Raw genomic sequence first — 11,010 nt, 5'->3', positions numbered from 1 at the left:
ACACCTATCAAATGTAAATTAGGTCTTTTCACATAGTCCCATATTTCTTGGAGACTTTGCTCATTCCTTTTTATCCTTTTTTCTCTATTCTTGTCTTCTTATTTTATTTCATTAAGTTGGTCTTCGACCTCTGATATTTTTTCTTCTGCTTGATCAATTCGAGTTGCACAATTGATCAAACCTGTGCATACTTCTCTGAGTTCCCATATTGTATTCTTCAGTTCCATTAATTCGCTTATAGTCCTCTCTAAATTGTCTATTCTCATTAGGATTTCGTCAAACTTTTTTTCAAAGTTCTTAGTTTCTTTACATTGGGCTACAACATGTTCTTTTAACTCACAGAAGTTCCTTATTATCCACCTTCTGAAGACTGATTCTGTTAATGGAATGCACTTGTTCTCCATGAAGCCTTGTTCCCTTGTTGATGAGGAACTGTGATCCTCTTTAGAGGGAGAGGCATTCTGATTTTGAGTATTCTCAGCCTTTATACCCTGGTTTCTTCCCATCATTGTAAATTTATCCACCTGTCATCTTTGTAATTACCAACTTTCAAATTAGGTCTCTGAGTGGACGTCCAAGTTGTTAATTCCCAGGGCCGAAATTTGAGCAACCCACTGCGTCGGCCAAAACAGCGGCATTAAGACTGATGGTGCTTTTCTGCCCAGGAATCTCCAGTCTGGCTTCCTTCTTGAGTCTGTAATAGGCGACTCTGCCTTCCTAGAGCTCCAAACATCGGTCAAAAGGGCAATCAGTCCCTCAGAGCTGCCGCACTGAGGTGCCAGCAAAACTGCTGCGCCGGCCACAAGAGTCATGCTGGCAACCCGTGGGGCTCCTTCGCTGGGAATCTTCTGCTCCTTGAGCGACCAAAATTTGTCTGAGAGTGTGCGTCCTCTCATTCTCTGCGCTTTCACTGGGAGCTGCAATCCCGAGATGTTAGCGATCAGCCATCTTGGATCCACTTCCGTCCATTGTCTTGAAGTCATCAAAATTCTCCATGGATTTCCCTGTGGACAAGATTTGGGCAAGATTACTGGTACTTTAGCTTAAGAAAAAAAAAGGACCTCTGACACTAGTTTGCAAAAAAACAAAAAACCAAAAAACAAAGAAAAAAAAGAAAAAGAAAAAAGAGAAAAAAATTCAAAAAGCCCAGATCAAAAACAATCTTGTCACCCTATTCGTTCTGAAGATAAGAGGAGACTGTAATCATTTTGAGAGACAGGGGGTGCTCTTAGCTGGCTGTAGACCTGTGTGGGCAGAGGGAACATCAACTGAGCCATGGAAAAAATGAATACTAAAGGGGAAACTGCGCTGTCAGAATCACCATGGTGTCCCAGCTGAGCAACCTGCCAGCTCAAGGCCTGAATATTGCTGCTGCTGAAACCCTTTTGTTTCTCCCACACTTTTCTCCGTGTCTTCACAGAAAGGCCCCATTAGCTGAGACCACCTGAGTCTGAATGTGTCTTGGGTCTTTACAATCTTAAGTAGCTCAAATAATTGGAAGTGGAGCCTCTAATTCTAAGATGCGCTAGCACTTCAGATGCTGTACGTGTGTGAGGTGGGTTGAGGAAAGAGCTATCTAATCTTCACTTACACTTCCATGGCCTTCCTCCTGGGAATTATGAGGACTGTAGATACATTAGAGACAATCTAATTCCTCCTTTTTTTTGAGACAGAGTCTTGCTCTGTTACCAGTCTGGAGTGCAGAGGCGTGATCTCAGCTCACTGCAACCTCCTCCTCCCGGGTTCAAGCAAGTCTCCTCTCTCAGGCTCCGGAGTAGTTGGGACTACAGGTGTACGCCACCACACCCAGCTAATTTTTGTATTTTTAGTAGAGACGGTGTTTCACCACGTTGGCCAGGATGATCTTGAACTCTTGACCTCCCGCTTTGGCCTTCCAAAGGGCTGAGATTGCAGGCCTGAGCCACTACACCTGGCCAAGACAATCTAATTTCATCATTGATTAAATAGGCCTAAGTTTATAGCCAGTGGTAATAAGAACAAAATAGGAACCTAAATCTGACTCCTGGAGAAGCTTACTTTTTACTCTTCTTTTTGTCTATCAAGCAGTGCACGTGCTGTCTCTTTCTTGCTCCTTGCCCCACCCAACTCATCAACCTTTCCAAGTGAGCATTCTGTCCCAGTTTTCCAGTTGACCTAGTGATGATAGTCCTTGGCAGAATGAAGCCCTGGGCTCCATGATTCCTATGGGCCACTGCAGCATTCCATGCTTCCCTTTCGTAGTGTTCATGCCCACTCTTGAGGTCATGCAGTTCTCTCTAGACTTTCTACTCCATAAGGACAGATATTGTTTGTCTTGTTCACTGCTGTGTCCTAGCATCTAACATAGACGAATCGCCAGTGTACACTCTGCCAGAATTCCATTGTCTGTTCAACAAACACATACGAAGGACTTACTATGAGCTAGGCACTGAACCCATGGAAGATGATAATGGTACGTTGGCTCTCAAAAGTGTGGGTCCTAGACCGACAGTATCAATGTCCCCTCGGAATTTGTTAGAATTACAAGTTCTTATGCCTCAACCCAGACCTACAGAATCAGAAACTGTGGGGTTGGCACCAAAAATCTGTGTTTTCACAAGCCCATGACTGGATGCATGCTAAAGTTTGAGACGCACTATGCAGGAGTGATTGCCCCAGTTATTTATTACAATTGTCCACATTCTTTTCTCCAGTTGGAAGGCATCTGTAGCGCCCAGCACAGGGGTGTTGCCAAAAGCTCTAAGTATCCCCATAGTTCTCAAGCCTGACTGCACTTCAGAATCACCTGGGGTGCTTTCCAAAATTGCCAAGGGCTGGTTCCTACCCTAGAGATTCTGCTTCAATTGATCCTGGGTGTGGCCTGGACAATCTTTTTTTTTTTTTTTTTTTTAAGTTCTTCAGGTGATTCTAATACAGCTAAGATTAAGAATCACTGAAATAGATGGAAGAATACAAAGGGAACAGGGAATTGAAACTGAACACACTGAAGGAAGGTGAAGTATTAGGTTGAATTGCATGAAGCTGACCACATATTGTAGGTCAAATCCATCAAATATTGGCAATTTAACCTACTAGATGTTCTCAGCTCCCACACAGAAGCAGTCATGTTGGGTAGCTAACAAAAGAACCTAGGTAATAGAAAAATCATAAGCTCAATTACACAGTTTAGCTGAAGCAGAATGCATTATCTGCTGCACTAACACTGCTGTTGTGATTTTTGATTAACTTTCTTTTAGGTCTGGGGTCACACACATTTTTCTGTAAAGAACCAGATGGTAAACATTTTAGGTTTTGGAGGCCACAAGGTCTCTGTTGCAACTATTTCACTCTACCATTGCAGCAGAAAACCAACCATGATAATATGGGAAATAAAAGGGTGTGGCTGTGTTCCAATAAAACTGCATTTATTTTAGGCCAGGCGCAGAGGCCCATGCCTGTAATCCCAGCACTTTGGGAGGCTGAGGTGGGCCAATCACCTGAGGTCAGGAGTTCGAGACCAGCCTGGCCAACACAATGAAACCCCGTCTCTACTAAAAATACAAAAATTAGCTGGGCATGGTGGCATGTGCCTGTAATCCCAGCTACTCAGGAGGCTGAGGCACAAGAATTGCTTGAACCCAGGAGGCGGAGGTTACAGTGAGCCGAGATCATGCCATTGCACTCAGGCCTGGGCAACAAGAGTGAAATTCCATCTAAAACAAACAAAAACTGCATTTATTTTAAAATAGGAAGTAGGCCAGATTTAGCCAGGAGCTATAAATTGCCCACCTCTGTTCAACAGTATTGGTTTTTCCATAAGAATGTTAGAAAGTAGATGCAAGTTGTTTTAGACTTCTGCATGATGAAACAGCTGACAAGTTGGCTTGTGTGATATGAACTAGCTGTAAGACACACAGAAAGCTTCTTGATGTTCCATAGCCTTTAAGTAACACAACTGAGTATTGTTGGATTCCTTGGAGTCCGATTTAAGCAAGAATTTTGAGTCTTGGCGGATAGAGACGGGAGGAGACCCAAAGTGTGGAAATGCCTCCCTTCCTTTACTTGGTGTTTAGCAAATGTTATCAAAGGCATTAGCTTCATGAGCAATACACACTTCAAACGAACCCTCTAAAAATCACTGTAGTTGTGTTTCCAGTGGAGGGTATCCAGGTTCTTGGTGTCTTGAACAAAGAATTGGACAAAATGCACAAAGCAAGGAAAGAATGAAGCAAATAAAGCAGACGTTTATTGCAAATGAAAGCAAATTCCACAGGGTGGGAACATACCTGAACAAGTGGCTCAGGAGCCCGGTTATAGAATTTCCTGGTACTCAAATACCCTCTAGAGGTTTCCCATTCGTTACTTGGTGTACACCCTATGTAAATGAAGTGGTGGCCTGTGATCAATCTGATTGGTTGTAGGAGGGGACCAATCAGAGGCTGAAGTGAAGTTACAAAGTTATGCTCCTATGCCAATGAAGACTCGATCCATGATCAGCCTGATTGGTTGCAGGAGGGAACCCATCAGAGGTACTTTCAATATTTCATCTGCCATGCAGAAAAAGGTGGGATGCTTGCAAAGGGAGCAGCCTCTGGTCCTTTTGATAGATGGGCATGGAACGTTGGGGGTTTTCCTTTTGATTTAGTTCTAGGAGGTCATTGTGAATCACCCTTAGGTTCCCTGCCTCTAGATCTTAGTCTTCTGCCTCAGTTTCCCCTATCTTCATGACTTCATTTACTCAGAAATAATTAGAGTTGGAGCTGAGCTAATCTGAACTAATTTATAGCTGAGCAAGCAGAGACCCAAAGAGATGAAGTGGTCGACCATAGTAACACATGTAGGGTGGAGGTGAGACCACTCACAGATGCTCAACCACATTCATACATGGATTGTCTGAATATTTACTGAGCACTTATGTCATGGTGGGCATTGGGTTAGACACTAAAGAAAAAAGAGAGTTTCCACCCTGAAGAAGTTCAGACACGCTTTAACCCATGAGCCACAGTTAAGTATGTGGCTCTGAGTGCCTAGAGACAGTGGACAAAGTTTTTGGGGAGTAGAACACCTGCTGGTTTCATTACTAATGAAAGTTAAGGGGCCTGGTGCAGTGTCTCATGCCTGTAATCCCAGCACTTTGGGAGGCTGAGGCAAGTGAATCACCTGAGGTCAGTAGTTCGAGACCAGTCTGGCCAGCATGGTCAGACTGTCCCTACTAAAATTACAAAGTTAGCCGGGCACGATGGCACATGCCTGTAATCCCAGCTACTCAGGAGGCTGAGGCAGGAGAATCACCTGAAGGGGGGCAGAGTTTGCAGTGAGCTGATATCTCACCACTGCACACTCCAGCCTAGGAGACAGAGTGAGATTTTGTCTTAGAATTTACAAAAAAAAAAGAAAGCTAAGGGGTTCTTTCTGAAATTTCTGCTGGTTAATTCCCAAGTTTTTTCTTTATTTCATGGCAGCATCAATCGTAAGACTCTATGGGTTTAATAAGTTTTCAACCAGAGAAAGACCAGACCATGTTAAAGACAGAATCTGATGTCAGAAAGGTTAAAAGATGAAAAAGAATATATTAAAGAACTATGGTTATTAAAAAAGCAAATTTGAAACAAGCCTGTTTCTTAGTACATTTGGGAGTATCCAAGAAAATATTACTCTGCCAGTAACTTTATATATATATGTCATATATTGTTTATAAACATATATGCTATATTTGTAATACGTATTTAATTGTTTTGAATTGTGCCTTGCTTGCAAAGGAGGGGCTCAATAAATATTTGTTGAATAAATAAATGAGTTATAGACTGCTGGCAAATAATCTCTCACCTGTTGCTTTCTTTAACTTGTATATTATACCCCTTATTTGCTGATTCATTGTCATTTAGTGAAATTTCCTGGAGTGGCATTCATTTGTATTTTGAATTTACCGTATTTAACCAGAATACACGTTCCTAATGTCTTTCATTTTGCAATATTTGAAATGCGGTAGGGAAATAAATTTGGGGTGCTCAAAGTAAGGCCAAACTGGCGAGTACCCTAACCAATGACAATTTTCCAGAGGTCTTCAGGTCATATTCTGGGCACCGCATGCCTTGACTCAGAAACTGACCCAGGAAGGGATGGGAGTTGTCTGTCCATCATTAGGTATTTAGGACCATTAAAGAATAGGTGGATGGATTTATGTTCTTTAGAAAAGTGACTGAATGAAAACAAATCCTGACTCTGCCTAACATCTGCCCTCAAACACAGGCGAAGGGTGATTTGTTAACTTGCAAGTTCATTTCAGAGGATTTCTAGCAGGAAAACCTCACAATTGTGTCCTAAGTATTCCAGTGTCTCTGGGCTACTAAAGCTCTTTCAATTTTGTCTTTGATCTGAGGTTCTCTCTGGGCTTTGTAACTATATACAGAATTAAATACTTCCCCCATTTAAATAGAAATCCCAACGCACAGAGCAGTAAAGTGATTTGAGACAAGGGTTTTCCCCACATTGATTAGAGACTGGTTTAGAACCAAGGATTTTTGTATGAAAATGTGTTTTCTTTTCTTTTTTTTTTGGTCTTGTGTTTATGTGCCAAACTTCTTGAGATATAAATTCCCTTATGACAGATCACATGCAATAGAACCATATTTTAAAGAGGTTTAGATATATACAAATTTATGCTTCCCCATATATTATAAAGGTTGAACAAAAGATGGATCAGAAGGCCAAGGTCAGCTTTATTAATAACAACATCTGGAACATGATAATTCTCTGGATTTAAGAAAATCTACTTATAGTTAGGGTCTTAATATTTTTCTAATACTCTATAGACAAATGGGCATTTTAATGAAAAATTATGGGCTCCACAGGAATTGGAAGCTACTTGGGAGTGTTTAGACAGAAAACACAGGGTTGGGGAGTAAGGCCTGCTGTTTTAGTGCGGTCCTCTCAAACTACCTGTGTTAGAATCCGCTGCAAGCTTGTTAAACATTCCTAGGTCTACACCTGACTCATAAATTAGAATCCCTGAGGGTGAGGTCAAGACTCTCCATTTTAAACAAATTTCCAATGTGTTTCTGAGAACCACTGACTCTAAGAATGTGTTCTAGATTAATGAGTAAAAGAAAATATAAAATTAAGCTAAAAAAACCTTCAAGAACAATTATTGGCAGAATTTCTTAATGACCAGAATATCAAAATATAATCAAGGATTATTCCATATGAAAAATTCAGTAGAAGATTTGGCTTTTGAAAATGACAAGGAAAGTGTTAGCTAAATTATTTGTTGAAAATATTCTGCTCTTAGAAAAGTGTTTTCAGCACTCAGCTCTTCCTGAACTAATTACTTTATGGACATAAAACATGCAAACAGCCTTTACGAACTTCGGATCAAAAGATATTTTTTCAGTAAGATTTTTCTGGGATTAAAGCACATTCTTTCTAAATTAAGAAGCGGTAGGAAGTGCACTCTGTACAATCCAATTAACTCAGTGTAAGATTCAGGCTCTGTCAGCATTTGGCCCTGCTACCATAAGGTTTAATTTTATACTGTCTATGAAAAAGGGATTTGAACAAAGTTATTTATATAAATCAGAGATAAATGAATAATTTTATGTCCCTGCTGAAACCATTCAATAACTCCCCATATCTCTGTGGACAAAGTTCAAGCTCTATTTACACCACTTTTCTCTCCAGCCTCATATCTTTTCTTTTTCTCTAGGTTTCTCTTTCAGTTTCTCAACACCCACCTCTCAGATACTACTTTTCTTCTTTTCTCTCTCTCTTCTTCCCTAGCAAATTGTGAGCACTTCATAAATATCATGTCATTACTAATTATATTATTACAGGTAATAGGAAAAAGCAAACACATTTAAGATATATTTTGCAGTAGAATATTCAGGTCTTTCTGAGCACTTGAGTGTAAGGAGGGTAATAAGGTAAAGAGAGAAATCAAGGATGACAAATTTTTGTCTTGAGAAATGGAGAAACTAAGATATAAGGGTTAATTATTGCTAATGAGAAAAAAACATTTAAGTGATTATGCGTTCTGTTCTGTTCATACTTAATCTAAGATGCTTATATGGAGAAGAGGTTAACACGGAATAGGCTACAGGAGTCTAGAATTTCAGAATGGGATCAGGTTTTTCCTACAGAATTGACAGTCTTGCTCTTGTCCCCCAGGCTGGGGTGCAATGGCGCAATCTCAGCTCACTGCAACCTCTGCCTCCCAGATTCAAGCGATTCTCCTGCCTCAGTCTCCCAAGTAGGCAGGATTACAGACACTGGCCACCATGGCCAGCTAACTTTTGTATTTTAGTACAAATGCAGTTTCACCATGTTGGCCAGGCTGGTCTTGAACTCCAGATCTCAGGTGATCTGCCCACCTCACCTTCCCAAAGTGCTGGGATTATAGGCGTGAGCCACTGCACCCTGCCCCTTAACTTTCATTAGTAATGAAACCAGCAGGTGTTCTGCTCCCACCTGTCTTGTTCCTCCACGTCTAGATCTGGTGCTCTCCCGTGGTCTCTGATAGCCCTATTCTGCTTATATTGTAGTTACCTTTACTCATCTGTATCTGCCATCTGAATGTAACAGAGGCCAGGGACTTTGACCTATGTTGTTCTGAGCTCTGAACCCAACTTCAGACACAGCACTTGGCACAAAATAGAGCCTCGACATGTACTAGTTGAATTAAAGAAATATAGTCCATAAGACAAATATCAAACTCTTTAATTTCCATATTAGCATCAAGATTATTTTCTTTTTTTTTTTTGGATATGGAGTCTTGCTCTGTTGCCCAGGCTGGAGTGCAGTGGTGCAATCTCAGCTCACTGCAACCTCTGCCTCACAGATTCAAGTGGTTCTCGTGCCTCAACCTCTCGAGTAGCTGGAATTACAGTTACACACCATCACGCCCAGCTAGTTTTTGTATTTTTAGTAGAGACAGGGTTTTGCCATGTTGGCCAGTTAGGCTGGTCTTGAACTCCCAACCTCAGGTGATCCACCTGCCTCAGCCTCCCAAAGTGCTGGGATTACAGGCATGAGCCACTGCGCCTGGCCAAGATTATTTCTACTGAATACTAATTTTAAAAAATTCTTAACTATTTATTATCAGAACACTAACAAGTTCCATAAGATTTACAGTTTAGCTTCCTTTTACTATAGGGAGTGAAGTTACTAAGTATAACTGTATATAAGTAAACTTTAATTTTGAAATTTATTTATTTTCAGGAATGGGGTCTTTCTGTGTTGTCCAGGCTGGTCTCAAACTCCTGGGCTCAAGACATCCTCCCACCCCAGGCTCCCAAGTCACTAAACTTTGCTTTTACAAAGAGGTTTGTATTTTAGCTGACTTCCTTTCCCCGACTCTACCCTCTAACAATGGTGACTAAGGAAGAATTGATTTTATAATAGTAATGGTTAAAAGGAGAAAAATAAGCCTCAAAGTTGTATTTTAAGTGGAGTGCAATAGACCTGCACAACAGAATTTTCAGATTAGAAATCAAGCTTAAGGAAAAATATGCCCCCTACTCCCCACATACATATTTGTACAAGAAGGAGGAACATATTAATTAAAATATGTTAGAATGATTAGGAATATTTTGAGAAGATAATAATTGAGTTTTAAAGTAAGTTTTTAATGAAGAATAGTTTTAACACACAACTGGGGAGGTCTTGGAGGTATTCACTTTCCCATTGCTGAGTAACAGACGTGGCTTTTCTCTAACTGATCATAAGTCATCATGGTGACTTATCTAATCAACGGGCAAGGCAACATTTTACAGAGATGCGGGAATGTATTTACTTGCAGAATCTTCACAATAGCTAACAGCCCTGATTTGAGATGCATTTTTATCTCCAGTATAATTAAAATATAAGTAAAATGAAGCTTCGAGAGATTAAGTAAAACATGTATGAAGTCGTACAGCTGGTAAAAGGTAGGGTCTGAATTCAAGTCAAGATTGGTGGCCGGGTGTGGTGGCTCACACTTGTAATCCCCGCACTTTGGGAGACTGAGGTGGGAGGATTGCTTCAACCCAGGATGAGACCAGCCTAGGGAAGGGTATGGCAAGACGCCACCTCTATTTAAAAAGAAAAAAAAAATTGGTTGGGCTTCAAAAATGATTTTCTTTCAATAAAGCAAGGCAGTGAGCCCCTTACTGGAAGCCCTGATGATATCTAATGTTCCTTTCAGTTCTAATATTGTATAATTTCTAAAGAAAGAAGGAAGTTTATCCCTGGGCATCTCTCTTTGAATTTTCAGTCCCATCTAGAGGCTGGGACACATCAATCTTCTCAATGTCTCTCCTGTTCTCTGGGAGGACATACGAAGACCCACCTTCACACACAGTAACTCACAAGTACAGCCTTTCATTTAAGTAGTATGTAATACTGTTTTCACTTATACAATCTGAATTCCTGCTGTAAAAAACAGGATGATTTTTAAAACTGTTCAGAACAACCAGTGTTCTGGAGATGCTTGTGAACTGGGTGTTCTGTGAGTATAAGGATTTGACAATAACAGCTAAATTTACACTCCTTTTCAAGAAGTTAGGTTTTGAGTCTCTAGTTATTGGGTTGCAAACGTGTTGAAATATAAATACCTACTCCAGTTCTGTATGATGTTGAGTTCTCTCTTGTTATTAATAATTAAGTGAGCCCTAACTCTGTGTAACTGGCAGTGCACATGATCAGCAAGATGGGTATTCAACACACCACACAGCAAGCGTACTGGATTGTGGAAAGTGTATGTAATAACAAATATTTGCATAGTGCGTTACTTACTAAAAATTTCACCGTGGGAAAGAACTCATTTCCCAGATAAGGAAAAAAGCCTCAAAGAGGTAAAGGACTTGTTTAAGTTCTAACTGCTAGTAAGTGGCAGAGCCAGAGCTTGGAGAAACACTCTGAGAGGGCACGAATGTAAAGAGTTTCCTAACACTGGGTGGACGTGTCATGTCATCTACCACCAGAACAGTAAAAGTCCACGAAAGCATCTTAAAAACTAGCATTTAGGCGTAACAAATCTTTGGCTCTACGAACACCAAG

Source organism: Callithrix jacchus, chromosome 4 (assembly GCF_049354715.1).
Source record: "Callithrix jacchus isolate 240 chromosome 4, calJac240_pri, whole genome shotgun sequence".
Lineage (NCBI taxonomy): Eukaryota > Metazoa > Chordata > Mammalia > Primates > Cebidae > Callithrix > Callithrix jacchus.
This window is presented reverse-complemented; position numbering follows the sequence as displayed.